This window comes from Lepisosteus platostomus, chromosome 10 (assembly GCF_059453375.1).
Source record: "Lepisosteus platostomus isolate fLepPlt1 chromosome 10, fLepPlt1.hap1, whole genome shotgun sequence".
Classification (NCBI taxonomy): Eukaryota; Metazoa; Chordata; class Actinopteri; order Semionotiformes; family Lepisosteidae; genus Lepisosteus; species Lepisosteus platostomus.
In genome coordinates, this window is record NC_142620.1 from 24,337,337 (window position 1) to 24,353,056 (window position 15,720).

At 35.7% G+C, this 15,720-nt stretch overlaps 1 protein-coding gene across 12 annotated transcripts in view; it reads left to right on the top strand.

Annotated features, from left to right (window-relative positions):
- Positions 1 to 15,720, top strand: part of LOC148653624 (alpha-(1,6)-fucosyltransferase) — a 409,984-nt gene that overhangs the window by 195,159 nt on the left and 199,105 nt on the right. For all 12 annotated transcript variants that reach the window (XM_088648865.1, XM_088648870.1, XM_088648868.1 and 9 more), the window contains one exon: positions 1,660 to 1,711. The gene's annotated coding sequence lies outside the window, so the exon portion shown is untranslated. The remainder of the gene's footprint in view (positions 1 to 1,659; positions 1,712 to 15,720) is intronic.

Consider the following 15,720-nt stretch of genomic DNA (forward strand, 5'->3'; position numbering starts at 1 on the left):
ACTACATTTTCCTCTGCTTTATCATGGTGTATTGAAACATGGTGACATTTGTCACTGCAGGTTCTCCTTTGACTTCCTCTAAAACAAAATTAACAGACCACACTAGTAATTCATTTTGACTTAATATTAAAAAAAATCTTCACTATTTTTTTAAGTATTATATTGAGTAAGAAGCTACACTATTGAATTGTACAATACCAAAACTTTTATTACCTTGAAGAGATCATCTTGGTTAAATGATCATTTTCAATTTTTGATACTTTCTGCTTCTTAGCGCTGCAGAAGGGAGTGTGTATGGCACTCTGCAGTTCGTGGCTAGGTTTACTGTGTGGTGAACATGAGCTTTATATCTGTTCTGGGATGCATCATTGAATACTGCATGTTGCACTGTTTTAGCATTTTCAGTGATCTGGAAAAGAGAATGTCCACAACCACACTCACTTGAAGCCACTTTCAAGGGCTTGACCTGACAGAAAAAGTCAGACACAGTTCCAAGGCTTAAATATCTCAACTCCTTCACTAAATCTCAAAATATAATTGCAACACAGCATTACTGCAGACAGGACTGATAGCTTCTTTATAAGTTCAAGACATACGGCTTTGATGCCTCATGCATGAACAGGACCTGTCGTTTTGTATTATTTTGATTTACTGAAGACAACTTGACTTGCAGAGAAAATGTGCGATTAATGATAGATACTGTACGCACTCTGAAGCCAGACATTTTTTTTTTTCTGTGGAAACTACCTTTGTGTGAAAATCTTTATGGCAAGAATAATGCCCCAATAGAATCTAGTGCTTTTTAAACTTGGATATATGAACTCAAGACAGTATGGCACATATCAACTTCACTTGCATTCAGACAACTGAAAAGGGTGAGTTGAGCCAAGGACAGATGTTGAGGTAGTTATGACAACAGACAAACAAGTTAGCAAGTTACACACAGCACACACACAAATGCAAATTTAAAAGAATAACCACCCTCAGAACTGCAAAATTGGTGGTTCTCCAGAAAATTGTAATACTTAATTAGCAGGCTATATTCAAAGACATTTTTTTCCTCATGCATCTTTCACTCTTTCCGTCTCATGGACTCTTCTTTGCTTTGATTATTTTTATTTCCCTTCCCCTTGCTCTCTTCTTTTTCTCTTGCTCTCTTTCTTTCTATCTCTTTCATCCATCTTCTTTCTCTCATTCTCCCAGACGATCTGCAGAGAATGTATGTGAGCCTGTCTTTATGGGGAAGATGCCTTCCCCATGGAACACACTAACATAATAAATAATCCCTGAATAATAGGTCATTTTGCTTTTTTTTTAAGTTTGTTTTATAACATTGTAAATTAAGTCACTTTGCATTTATTTGTTCTCAATATTACAGTTTATGCCATAAATGTCTTTTATTTTTGTAGTACGAACTTTAATACCAACAACACATATTTGTTTTTAATTTTATTTTTTAAATGGGAACTTGCCCATGAAGTCCATTGTGAGTGTGCTTTACTTTAAAATACTAACCCTTCTTCCTGTGCTGAAGCTTTTTTTAACAATACAATCGCTTTTTCAAAATTTAAATACCCCATTTGCCTTGTTTTAAATAATAAGCATCATTTTTATTTCCCTTGACATTTTGAGAAACAAAACGTTTTTTTTCTTTTGTAGGATTGATTCTTAGACTACCTCCCACTTTTCATACTGCAGAAAAACAGCTCAGGTGAGTGCAGATCTATTTTATTTCCTCCTCTTGAGAGATTTTCTTCTATTGTTGTCATTTCAATGAATGTGTCCTAGCAAGTTTTATGGTGGCAACTCTCCGCATATGGTTCTCATACCATGATGGTATGCATGTTACATCTTTTAACCTATAGCAGGTGCTCCTACAGAAAGGCAGTGGCCGTGTCCTGATTGTCACACTATGCCCTAAGCCCTTCCCTCCCTCCTCCTTGTGACGTGCACAAGTGCGGACTTCGAGTGCGCGAGTATTTGAGGAGGCATTGTTATATAAAGGGTAATAGACACCTTTGCATAACGTCACTCACATGGCTTAGGGTCAAAATGCTTTCTGTTGTTGATGCTTTTATAATGGCTATTTGCATGTTGGCAGATATTTGTTTTGAAAATTATTTTTTATTCTCTGCTCGCAGATTGATGAAATTGAATTTCATTTCGTCAGTCTCTGCATTAAAGTAGTGAAATATTGTGTTCATTCATGTTGAGCAGGCTCTACTCAAAACTTGGCAAGACCAGTCTCTGTTTATCTGAACCTTTGTATTACTTAATGCATTTCATATCGTCTGTCCCAGTACAAAAATGACAGTACGAGGAACATAATTCATTCATTCATTTTCATTCTAAATAAACTTAATAAGGTAAACCTGACAATACCTCAAAGCTTTATACTATTAAATATTCCGTGTACAAAATACACCGCAGGTAAACGAATATTCATCCGTTTGGGTGATGAAATAAAAGCTTTATGTCAAAACACCGTACCTAGAATATATACAGTATGAATATACTGTAAAGTTGCCTAATGAATTTTATTTTATATAAAATGCTATTTTAAAACTAAAAGCTCAATTATACTAACACTTGAATATTTTATTCTCCATGGCAACTTCTCTCCGCTTTGATTGGCTAGAACATGAAATGTCACCATTCCGCAAAGAATTGAGGGTAATTCCCTTCAGAGAAGTTCGTTCTAAGCAAGGGGTTACTTGCTTACTGAGGTGACGTCTCTAGGGTATCCCATTTTTAAACAATGGGTGCTCATGAGTGCCCCCAATGAAAAGTGCCACAACTCCATTTCTCCAAATAGATGAGTGTTTTTGGAGTAAAGAGACTCGTTGTTTATATAGAAATGAAAAAGCAAAAGTACTGTATTTAATACAGCAAGTATATTTCTTATCATTATCTACTAGGTATACTAACAAAACTGTTATAACAGTGTTGGTCCTTGATAATATTGAAATGTTGGACTAATAAATGAAATCCTGAGCTGCTTTTCTATGTGATATATCTGTAAGCCTTTCAACTTTGTCTCTTCTCGATGAAAATACAAAAGCCAGGCCAAGATTCTGGAAAATGGCAAGTACTACTTTCTTAGAGATAAGGAAATATAAAAAAGAACAATGACAAAAGAAAACATGTTTTTATTTTAATGCAAAAATTAAAGAAACTTTTTGAATGGGTATTGGACACCATGATACGACGTCTTTACCACATTGAGGAAACAAAGTGTTACACTATCACCTGTGTTTTGTCCAAGAGTTTTGCTGCTGTGATAAATATTTCAGATACTCCAAAGATCTAAGCAGCAGTCAATCAATACAGCTTGCAGAGTATTATGTCTCAATAATGTATGTTCACTTGAAAGTTAGATTATTCTAGGAGCAAATGGAAAATGAGCAGCCAACAAGCCCATCTGGAAATAAAATCTATTAAAGCTGACACATGACAGTAATTGTTTTGCCTTACTTGGGCAAAACCTGCCACAGGATGGAAAAGGCTAGGAGCTATGCGTATGTCTCTAACAGCAAAATGACTGTTAAATGAATTAATATTAAGTGTGTCCTGCCTCTGTGGGACTTTCTATTCGTTTTTATTTGTTGTAGTGTATAACTGTACCTTGAAGTTCAGATCAGCATTGACTGATTTATTTGTACTGCCTTAGCATCATGCATACGCTACTATCATTGCAGAACACAGCTTTTCTCTGTCAAGGTAGTTGCCATTTTTCTGTCCCAGTTTTTTCCTTTTTTTATGTCTGCTGGGATTAGGCTTCTTTCACGTGGATAGCAAGACCTAAGGCAAACAGTACTCATTGAAAGTACTAAATGCATTAAATCAATAAATCATACAAATACACCTACAGTATTTATATTACAAGAAAACTGAAGGAATACCAGGCAAAGAGCTTGTTTGTCAACAAGCTAGAGTGGGTGTTTGGAGAAGTGGTTGAGAGTCTAGATAGGGAACTGGAAGCATGCATTTTCAAATCCTGGATGAATGAATACTCTTGTGCCCAACTTTGATTAAAAGCGGTCAGTAAAATACATTAGTAACTATTTAGGTGAAGACAAACAGAGTTTCTTGTTATCTTGTGTTGAAAATAATGTGTTTTCCTTATGAATCTCCTATGTACCTTATGCAGAAAACTGTTCTACTTTGATACATTTGGTGGCGGTTGATAAATTTAATGATCTGCAATTACCTTTTTGTATATACAATCATAGTACACATTTTTACGGTTGTGTTTGGATAAAGCACCTTGTCCTCCAATACAGTGTTCACAGCTAGGATTTTAATCTACAACCCAGGATTTTGGAAGTCAGTCTTTAATAGGTGGGAGAAAGCCCAAGTACAGGTGGCCATACATGCAAAATGTGACTTAAGTATACTCATACTTACATGACATAATAACCTTTAAAATAGAAAAAATGTGTGTATAATCATTTACTTAATGTACTTAACACAGAACTACTTGCTGTTGAGTGGTGTAGATGTGTGGGCGGAGGAATACTTAGCCTGTACTGTGCTCGGCTGTGTGTTCTTTGTAGCTTATGTATTTTAATTTTCTCATTAATTTACTCTTACCATGGCCAGCAAACGTTAATCTGATGTGATTGCTCATAACAGTGCAATTTCAATACCAGTTCTTTGAACCCTGCTCCCACTCACTTCAAGATTTCTTTATTTTCCAGATGTTTTAACAATCCAATCAAACATGAGCATGGTTACAATTATGTATTTACAGCACCTCTCCATAGACATAAAAAAGTTGTCTTTCCACCTTGCTTTTTAGTAAACAGCAAAACTGGAGAGAAAATCTAGGGTAATGACCAGACAGTGTTTGTGGTAGTGTTAGTGTGATGATTATATTTAGTGTTTTAATTGTATTTGTGAGATATTAAAACTTAAAATAGAGTTTATGCCCATTATTTACCATTTGAAGACAATCCCAAAAGTTCATCAGGCCTTCAAGTAAAGCCTATATGCGTTTGTGACCTATTCATGATAATCATGCAACTGCAACTGCATGTCCACACATAAAGAAATACCTTAGTGACTAAGAGTGAGTTGTTTATAAAATTACTGAACTTGGCTCAATTGGAATGAAAATGAAACAGACGTATTTGTAATTGCAGTATCAAGCAGGTCAGTTTGAGAAAATAATCCTTGTATTCTTCTCTTATTCTCTGAGAATGCAAATCATAAGGATGGAATATTTCATTATTTAGTTGAATATAAGGGTCAGAGTCTGGAGATGATTCTTCATTCAACTGCTTACATTACCTGAAAGTTAAGACAACTAAAATGTTTGTCATAACATTTTGGTTCTTTACTTCACTCCTGCAATTTTAAAAGGAATCTGAACAGAAACAGCAAGTTAAAGCCTGGAAAGGGGTTCATTTGCACTATTAATGTCTTTCTGTTGTGTAGGGATGAATAAAAAAAGACAAAAGTGATGGAAAACATGTTGCACAGACCACCTCCTGCTATGCAGATTAATTATGGTAAAGGTTAAGCTCCCACTGATAGAGGATATTTGAAAGTGTCACCTAAATGTCAAGACTTACATAACAAATTAAGCACATTTGTGCTTCTGTTCTCATTGGGGCTGCTTAGGAAAACAATACAACATCACTTACATCTGTTTGGTTGGAGAGTGACCTTTCACGACTCTATATAGAAATATAGAAATAGAGTGATGCTCACTTGTTACTTAGTCATGGTCAGTTTCATGAATCTGTTCTTATGTCCTCAGTAGTCCTCATCCTTTGACTTTGGGATTCAAAATGTTTTTGAGAGCTGTCATAAAAGCCAGCCCATAATTCCAATCACCATGAGCACCATGGATGCCCTTTACATATCAAACTAAACCCTATTTAACCTGATCTGAGTGTGCATTTCCAGATCTCTCACCAATAATATGCAATTAGATTAACACACTGTGATTATTTCCAAAGATTAAAGACCAGTGACATGTCTGTTTTGACTAAGTATGTGTGTTTTCATTAATTGTTTTTTTTTTAATATAACAAAACAGTCCCGAACCTCTGTACAGGTTTCAGTAATTTAGAGTGAATGATAATTGTCCAATCAAACTACTGTATCTCATTAGAAAATACTCTCTATTTATGAGGAGCAGCTATATCTGAGACATTAATAATGAATGTCCTAACAAGATTACTGTACATTTTTTAGAGTGATATCTATGTAGTATTCCATACAATAACAATGCGAAAAAGAAAAGCCTACAATGCACAGCTGCGAGGCATTATTTTCCTTAAAAAAAACAAATTGAGGAAAAAAATAAATAACTTTGACAGTGTTATTTTCAAATTAACATAATCATTTATTCCTTATACTGTTCCTTTGGAAAAAAATAGAATTATTTAAAGAATATTACTGGATTTGTGTGTGGGTGTGAGTTAGTTGGGGTCAGCAGGTGAAGAGCAAGACAAGAATAATTCTTCAAAACAGCTGATTTACACTTGCAAAAAGTGCAAGAGCCAATAAAGCAGACAAAAGTTTTTCTATTGTCACTGCTGAGCTCACACATTGTAATGCCCAGTGTGTTGTGCTCATATTTGTTGATAGGAGCAATACAATGAAGGAACATATCATCCTGAAGATAAGTCAGCACACCTTATTTGGACACTGTTAATTAACACTGTTAATTATCTGACATTTGCAAAAGTCACTATAAGATGCTTATGTGCGTTTGAGGTCACTCATCAAATTTGTGACTGGCTTTGGTATTTACAGTATATGGTGAAGACAATAATATGCTTAGACATTTGCTACCAAACTGTTCATTTAACTTGAAATGCTGGTTGTAGTGAGTAACATCAGACCAACAATTCACTGGAAGCAGATAAACGTAAGCTCATGCATAAAAAATAAATAAACATTGTCTACGCAGAATACATTTTAAAGTTTAGGCCAACAACAATAATAAATCTCTGCTTTTGGATTTTGGATACCAATACCCATTTATAATTTGTTTATACCACATCTGCCTTGTTATGTATTTGCTTACTTTATGGTAATGGGAAGACGTATTCAGTTGAGAACAGTAATAAATTGGAATAATTAAGTATTACTTATTACATGTCCAAGTCTGAAGCTGCACCAATGTCTTCAGGCCAGTAATCGGAATTGCAAGTTGTTAAAAGACACAGGCCCCCTCAGAGTCAATACGTAGGAAAGGTGGATATGTGGGACAAGAGAATCCCACTGCTGTAAACTGCTCCACTTGTGATGAATAGATTGCACATCTCCTAATGAGTTTAATTCAGGAAGACAGACCGAAGAATATAATGAAATCAATATTATTGCAATAGGCAGTATGTCCCTCCATGCCATTGTCAATGTTTTGTACTGTTCTAATAAAGACTTTTGAATTGAAATAACTCTTTCCATAAAAGGGGAAACATCATTCTTAAAAAGCCTGCACACAATAAAAGGTATATTATAAAGACAGGATAGCAGGTGTAGCCCTCATGAAGACCTAATGTAGCGTGATGGTGACTGAGAGAAATGTAGCTTCAGGTTAGCACTGTCGATAGATATCATGCACACCATCTCGGGGGATTATGTTAACATGATACTCAGTATCATTCATTTCATGAATTTAGAAAGTAAAAAAGTGACATACAGAAAGCCTTCTGTTTTAGGCAACTGGTACATTAACAGAAAAAAACATGAATCAAAGGCATTTGTATGACTCGCACCCTGGGCTACATTTAAAATGGTAACGGTTTTATTTCATTGATACAGTATTGTTTCCATTTTCATAAAAAATATCTGTGAAATAAAGAGTGTCTGCTTCTAAACACTAATTAGTTTAAAATTGAAAGTATATGAGTACAGGGTTTTATTTCATGAAGCATTTACTATTTAATGTAATTCTACCATGCACTGGTATAATAATAATAATAATAATAATAATAATAATAATAATAACAATGATAATAACAATGATAATAATAATAATGTCACACAGGGCAGAGCTGTGGCTCTGGGGCTGAAAGGTTGCTGGTTCGTATCCCATGGCCGGCAGAGGAATCGTACTCCATTGTGCCCCTGAGCAAGGCCCTTCACCCCAACTGCTCCAGGGGCACCATGTGCTCTGACCCCAAGCTTCTCTCCCTGTCTGTGTGTCACATGGAGGAGCAAGTTGGAGTATGCGAAAAGACAAATTCCTAATACAATAAATTGTATGTGGCCAATAAAGTGATCTTAGATCTTATGTTAATAATAATAATAACAATAATAATAATAATAATAATAATAATAATAAAGACTCCATTACACGTTTTACTCACTATATAAAGTAATGTTGTAATGTATTTTAAATATGAAGTTTAACACCATGCATTGTTTTCCAATGCCACAACATATCTGTTTGGGCTAGATACAGTGGTGTGAAAAAGTGTTTGCCCCCTTCCTGATTTCTTATTTTTTTGCATGTTTGTCACACTGAAATGTTTCAAATCATCAAACAAATTGAAATATTAGACAAAGATAACACAAGTAAACACAAAATGCAGTTTTTAAATGAAGGTTTTTATTATTAAGGGAAAAAAAATCCAAACCTACATGGCCCTGTGTGAAAAAGTGATCCCCCCCCCCCCTGTTAAAACATAAATCAACTGTGATTTATCACATCTTTGGAAAGCTGAGTTCAATTTCTCTAGCCACACCCAGGCCTGAATACTGCCACACCTGTTCTCAATCAAGAAATCACTTAAATAGGACCTGCCTGACAAAGTGAACTAGACCAAATGATCCTCAAAAGCTAGACATCATGCTGCGATCCAAAGAAATTCAGTAACAAATGAGAAACAGAGTAATTGAGATGTATCAGTCTGGAAAAGGTTATAAAGCCATTTCTAAAGCTTTGGGACTCCAGCGAACCACAGTGAGAGCCATTATCCACAAATGGCGTAAACATGGAACAGTGGTGAACCTTCCCAGGAGTGGCCAGCCGACCAAAATTACCCCAAGAGTGCAGCGACGACTCATCCAAGAGGTCAGAAAAAACCCCACAACAACATCCAAAGAACTGCAGGCTTCACTTGCCTCAGTTAAGGTCAGTGTTCATGACTCCACCATAAGAAAGAGACTGGGCAAAAATGGCTTGCATGGCAGAGTTCCAAGACGAAAACCACTGCTGAGCAAAAAGAACATAAAGGCTCGTCTCAGTTTTACCAGAAAACATCTTGATGATCCCCAAGACTTTTGGGAAAATACTCTGTGGACTGACGAGACAAAAGTTGAACTTTTTGGAAGGTGTGTGTCCCATTACATCTGGTGTAAAAGTAACACAGCATTTCAGAAAAGGAACATCATACAAACAGTAAAATATGGTGGTGGTAGTGTGATGGTCTGGGGCTGTTTTGCTGCTTCAGGAGCCTGGAAGACTTGCTGTGGTAAATGGAACCATGAATTCTGCTGTCTACCAAAAAATCCTGAAGGAGAATGTCCGGCCATCTGTTTGTGACCTCAAGCTGAAGCGCACTTGGGTTCTGCAGCAGGACAATGACACACCAGCAAGTCCACCTCTGAATGGCTTAAGAAAAACAAAATGAAGACTTTGGAGTGGCCTAGTCAAAGTCCTGACCTGAATCCGATTGAGATGTTGTGGCATGACCTTAAAAAAGCGGTTAAGGCTTGAAAACCCTCCTATGTGGCTGAATTACAACAATTCTGCAAAGATGAGTGGGCCAAAATTTCTCCACAGCGCTGTAAAAGACATTGCCAGTTATCGCAAACGCTTGATTGTTGCTGCTTAGGGTGGCCCAACTAGTTATTAGGTTTAGGGGGCAATCACTTTTTCACACAGGGCCATGTAGATTTGGATTTTTTTTTCCCTTAATCATAAAAACCTTGATTTAAAAACTGCATTTTGTGTTTACTTGTGTTATCTTTGTCTAATATTTCAATTTGTTTGATGATCTGAAACATTTCAGTGTGACAAACATGCAAAAAAATAAGAAATCAAGAAACTTTTTCACACCACTGTATTCCATGATTGATTATATACACATAGTACTATGCACCATTTTATAATTTATTTCAGAAATTAATTTATAAATGAAGGTGGTACATTGCTGAAGTTGTTAGGAATGCTACCTCACAGTGCTGGGGCCTAGGGTTGAATTCCTGGGGTGCTATCAGGATGGAGTTTGGATTTTCTATCTCTGTGTTTGTTTGGATTCCTGCCAGGTGCTCCAGTTTCCTTACACAAAGCAAAGATACAGTATACTGGTAGGTTAATTGGCTTCTAGGAAAATCGCTCCTTGTGAGAGCATGTGCTTTTGTCTGTGTGTGCCCTGTGATTGACTGGCATCCCATTCAGAGTGTATCCTCTCTTCTATCTGTTGCTTGCTGGGATTGGCTCCGGTTCCCTAACAACACTGTAGTAGATGACACAGTTAGAAAATGCATAGAATTTAGAACAGAAAAATGCATGTCCTATTTCAAAAAGTGTGGAGAGATAAAAAGCTACTCAGTCATGTTGGCAAAGTCAATACTATTGCTTCTTTCAAGGAAAGGCTGGCATTTCTCAAAAAAAGACTACTTTCTTTTCTCCTTATATTTCAATCCTGTATTAATAAGTACTGGAAACTGGAAAACCCAGCATTCCGAACTGCTTACAAGGGGCTTTCAAAAGGTTAATGGAAAATAAAATCACTGGCCTGCAGCTTTCTAGGAAATGGCATTGCAACTACAAAAAAAGCACATAGCAACACGAATTTGAACAGCGCACTGTTACACAAAAATGTCTCCTGTTTCAAATGAAAGGCAGCAGAAAAACTAAGATATTTTCTACTTGTTCTGTGGAATGTAATATGAATTAGTCAATGGAATTGCTTGTCTTTTGAACCACATTTTCTCTCCTAAATTGGTCTCTGGAGAAGCATATAAATAATTTTATGGCACCTTTTTTAATTATATAAAACATCAGTTACTATACACTGTGACATCCCTATATTCAGGCCTTGCCTGAGGTTTGAGTTCCAGCCAGGTTCAAATGCTGTAAAGCTGAATTAGATACATAACTGATAAATAGTACAGAGACAGCCCTGTATTCCAGGAGTGGTGTAAAAAACAAATGATAAGTGTGTCATTTGGGTCATTATACAGTAACTCCACTTATTTTGAGTGATTTGTCTGTAGTTGATAGATATACAGTGATTTGAAAAATAAAATTTATCTTAAGATTCTGTGGTTTTACATATTGAGAAATATCTTCATTTAGTCCTCACCAACCGATTAGTAGTACCGATTCTTGCTCTGAGACTGTCACAGATAACTTCTGACCTACTGTAAGTAGTATTACCACAAACCTGAATGCTCCAGACCAGTTTCTCCAAATCAGTTTCTGATTTTATATACAGGTGAAAAAACGTCCTGATTATCGACTAATCATCTTCACTTGTTTAGCAGCATCTGATTCTAATTAATTTCTTAACTGATATGAAAGCAGTAAGGATGCACTTATTTTTTCACACAAGGCTACTGAATGTTGTCTGATTTTTAGTTTAATAAGTAATTATAAAGTATACTTTGTGTGTGTAGTCAGTCACATGAGGTTAAATTAATATAGGTTAGGACTAGGTAAGGACTAAATGAAGGTCTGATATGTCTTAATTCGTAAAACCATAGAACCTTTAAAGGATGTACTTTTTTCAAATCACTGTATATAATAAAAAAAGGTTGAATGTACTTATATGCCTTCACCATGGGTATCACATGATGAGAGCAAAAATACTGATAAAAAAAGCTTTGTGTTTCTGGTTGCTAGTAGTAGCTAGTTTTTAAGCCAAGGTTTTGGCTTCAATAAAATGTGTCTATTCAGGATTAAAATAATGTATCTGGTTGTTTTTCTCTGGTCTGATCACTAATGTAGTTAGTACATTAGACATTTCATTATTTTCTCTGCGATACCTCATCCTTATAGTTGTAATACCAGAAAAAATAATTTTAGTCTCCTTTCCAATATTCTCTCACACTATTCTGCCACTGTTTCTGTGCAGCTGCAGCCAGCAGCCAGTTGGCATAAGCTGGCCAGTTACAAGTAGCCTAAGTAGCAACATTTACAACATGTTGGTAGTGTCTCCACACGTTTTGTCTTCAGTTGGATTTATCAGGGGTTATAATGAATGTCACTACATGCCTATCTCTTTCAACAGAGATGAGGTCCAAAGAACGTAGATGTTCTTTGGACAACAAAGGACAGCACTTCTGTCTTAGAGCTGTCTACAAATTATCCATGAACAGCCTTTGAGCATGCAACGTCACTTTCATGCAGTGTGCTATAATCATTTTGCTGATGTAAGGATTATTTCTTACTGTATCTTCTCTAAGTGTACCCTCTGCTGTCTGAAAACAAACACAGGTGGATCACATACTGTAGATGTATTTTTCACTAGCTATTTTTACAGATTCTGAATCAGCTCATTTTAGCTCATTGAAATTCCACTCAAACAGAGAGTGATGATTTTATGAAATCAAATGACTTGAACTGAGTATTTTTAGATCCCAAGAAATAGTGCTACTCAAATTAACTAACATGGAAATAACATTTTTTGGGGGAAGGAAGTTTACCTTTCAACATGACAATGACCCTAAGAATACAGCCAAAGAAACAGTAGAGATGCTAAAGAACAAAAAGTTAATCATTTTCAAGTGGCCCACTGTCCGATTGAAAAACTGTGAATTGACTAGATGGTTACAGTCCATCAATGGTCCCCTTGCAATTTGATTAACCTCGACAATTCTGTAAGATGGAATGGGCAAAATCCAGGGGAGCTACGTCAGTACAGACCTCTAAAATGGAATTATGGCTGTAAATCAATAATACCGAATGTTAACTCAAAGGTGTGTACAGATGCAGCAATTCAAAAGTCTTATCTGTGGCAAGCTTGCACACCAAAACAAAGGTGCTTTCTTCGCATTAGATGTTAGTGAAATGGTGGCTTCAGTTAATGTTTTACTTGTTCTTTAAATCCAATTAATATGGATATAAATATGGAATCATATAACTAAAGGGAAACTGTAGCTGAAAATAAAAAATAACCAGAGTATAATAACTTCTCAAAATGTCATTAATTATATTAATAACATTTTCCACGAATACTTTCTGTTGTTATTGTTGTAATGAAAAATAAATCAAACTTAATAGTGATGCACTGGCATTTAGTGGTTGAATGCTTCCCCTTTCATGTGTTTCCAAGTTGTTCTTTTACAAAATTGTCCCTTAGGCAAAATAAAGATTCTTTCTCTAATGATAACACTATAATTATAATGAAACATTATAATAATAAATAATATGTATACTTATTGACTTAAAAAATATATTTTATATGACATGGTACGTTAAATATTAAAATTATAATAATAAATGAAGTAATAACACGAATAACCCTTCAAATCAACAATATACAGATGCAGCCATTCAAAATACCGCATTATTTTCCGGTGCGCTGTACGCAGTCTACCGCGAGTTACCGGTAAATACCGCTAGTTACCGTAAATTCTCCTATAATACCGCAAGCAAAATAATAGTATCTGGAATTTCCGCAAGGTGGAGCTAATAAAGCTCAACCGCTCATGTTTGAGCTGTCGCCATCAAAGTCTTTAATGAAGATATTACTAATAGTATTAATAATGAATGACCTTGGACAAGCTGTAAGTGTAAACTCAAAGTATTGCCCTGGTCCACATTATTTTTTTCATTGACCGTCTTTGTAAAAGTAACACCACAGCATTTCGCAACCACGCATTTGTTTCCAATCATGCAAAGTACAGTAATTTTTGAGAATCGATTCACCATGCCTTTCACATGCTCATAAAAGAGATTGATTTAGGAACATAAACATATTACGGTATGCAAACTTTACTGTATACAGTATGTATATGTATATTTAATGTCTTAACTGTGCCCGTTTAAGTATTGAATATTTATATGGAATTTTACCACTGAAGGGAAATCTTAGTGCCTGAGCATAAAAAGAATAGGAGCATACTTCAACGCGTGTGAAGGCCATAAACAATATTAATTTTGGAACTTAAACATACAGTATATGGCTGGTCTCGGTACTTTAAAGAAAACATACACACCAGTATTCCATTTCTCCCTAAACATTTTAAGCTTCGAAGTCTTTAACTAACGCGATACCGGAGTCAACAAGCATACTTTTAGAATTTGATTAAAAGGGAATATAATATGGAATCGCGTATCTAAAGAAATCAATAACGATATAATTATATTCATGTTGCAAAAAAACTGCAACGGACATAAAAACTCCCTTGCTTTTAACAGAGCGTTCCATAATTTCTAACTACGAAAATTATTTAAACTGCGACACTTATCATTCAACCAGAGCTCGAAATATCACAAGGATCCTCTAGAGCACAGCAAAGACTGTATTAAGAGAATCGCGTATCTAAAGAAATTAATAAGATATAATTATATTCGTGTACTGCGACAGGGCTGTGTAGGGCTGTTTCACCTCTCTCTTCATGTGACTCTATTCAAAAGCCATCTAGCAAAGAGGGGATGAGAAGAGTGACAAACTAGTATACAGTACTTTAAAACATTAATAAAATAATAATAATAAAAACAATCATAAAAAAACATTGCCACACCCGGACCTTTAAACTAACGCATTAGCACGTCAAAGCCCATTGAGGAGCCGGGCGCAATAACTGTTTTGTCCCTTGATTTACTGATCTGCATTAATTACAGAAATCGAGTTCCTGCTCTTTGCAGACGACCTGGTCCTGCTGTCGCCCACAAAACAGAGGCTGCAGCAGAACCTGGCACTGCTGGAGCAGCACTGTCAGACCTGAGCACTGACAGTCAATCTGGACAAGACCAGAGTTATGGTTTTCCAGAAAAAAAGCCAGACCTCCAGTAGTCTTCCTGAAATCGTCAGATTATGAACAAATAAAAGCATCTTATTAAAAACACGTTTGCGTTTGTTTGGGAGCTATATTATGTATTTTTCATATGTAAGCTTTTTATAGATTTTAAAGTCGTGCGATGTGTAAGCGGGAACACATCATTATGATGTGTTCCTGCTTACACATCGCACGACTTTAAAAGCTATAAAAACAGGTTTCGATTCACATTATCTGGTGAGCCTTGTTTTGTCAAAGGACAGCACACAAAAAATAGACATTGTGTGGTACAGAACGGATCTCAGTCAATTCAAACAAGTTCAGTTTAAAAAAAACTGCAACGGACATAAAAACTCCCTTGCTTTTAACAGAGCGTTTCATAATTGCCAACTACGAAATTTATTTAAACTGCGACACTTATCATTCAACCAGAGCTTGAAATATCACAAGGACCCTCAAGAGCACAGCAAAGACTGTATTAAAAGTATACTAGTGACAAACTAGTATACTTTAGATATTTTTTTCTGAACCGGGGAAAATCTGATCATGTTTCTCATGTTTCTCTATAACAATAATAAAAACATTATTTTACATATCACCTTTATGTGATATCACCTTAAGGACAGCACATACAAGGGTTAATTGCACAATGGAGTGATCAGAAAAAGTAACAGCTGTTACGCCCAGGTTTTAGCTCTCTCTCTGCTGAAATAATAAAAGCATTTTATTAAAAACTGTATTGCCTTGAGATGCCACTTTCAGAGGTGATATGTAAAATAAAATAAATAATTTGCTGATTATGCC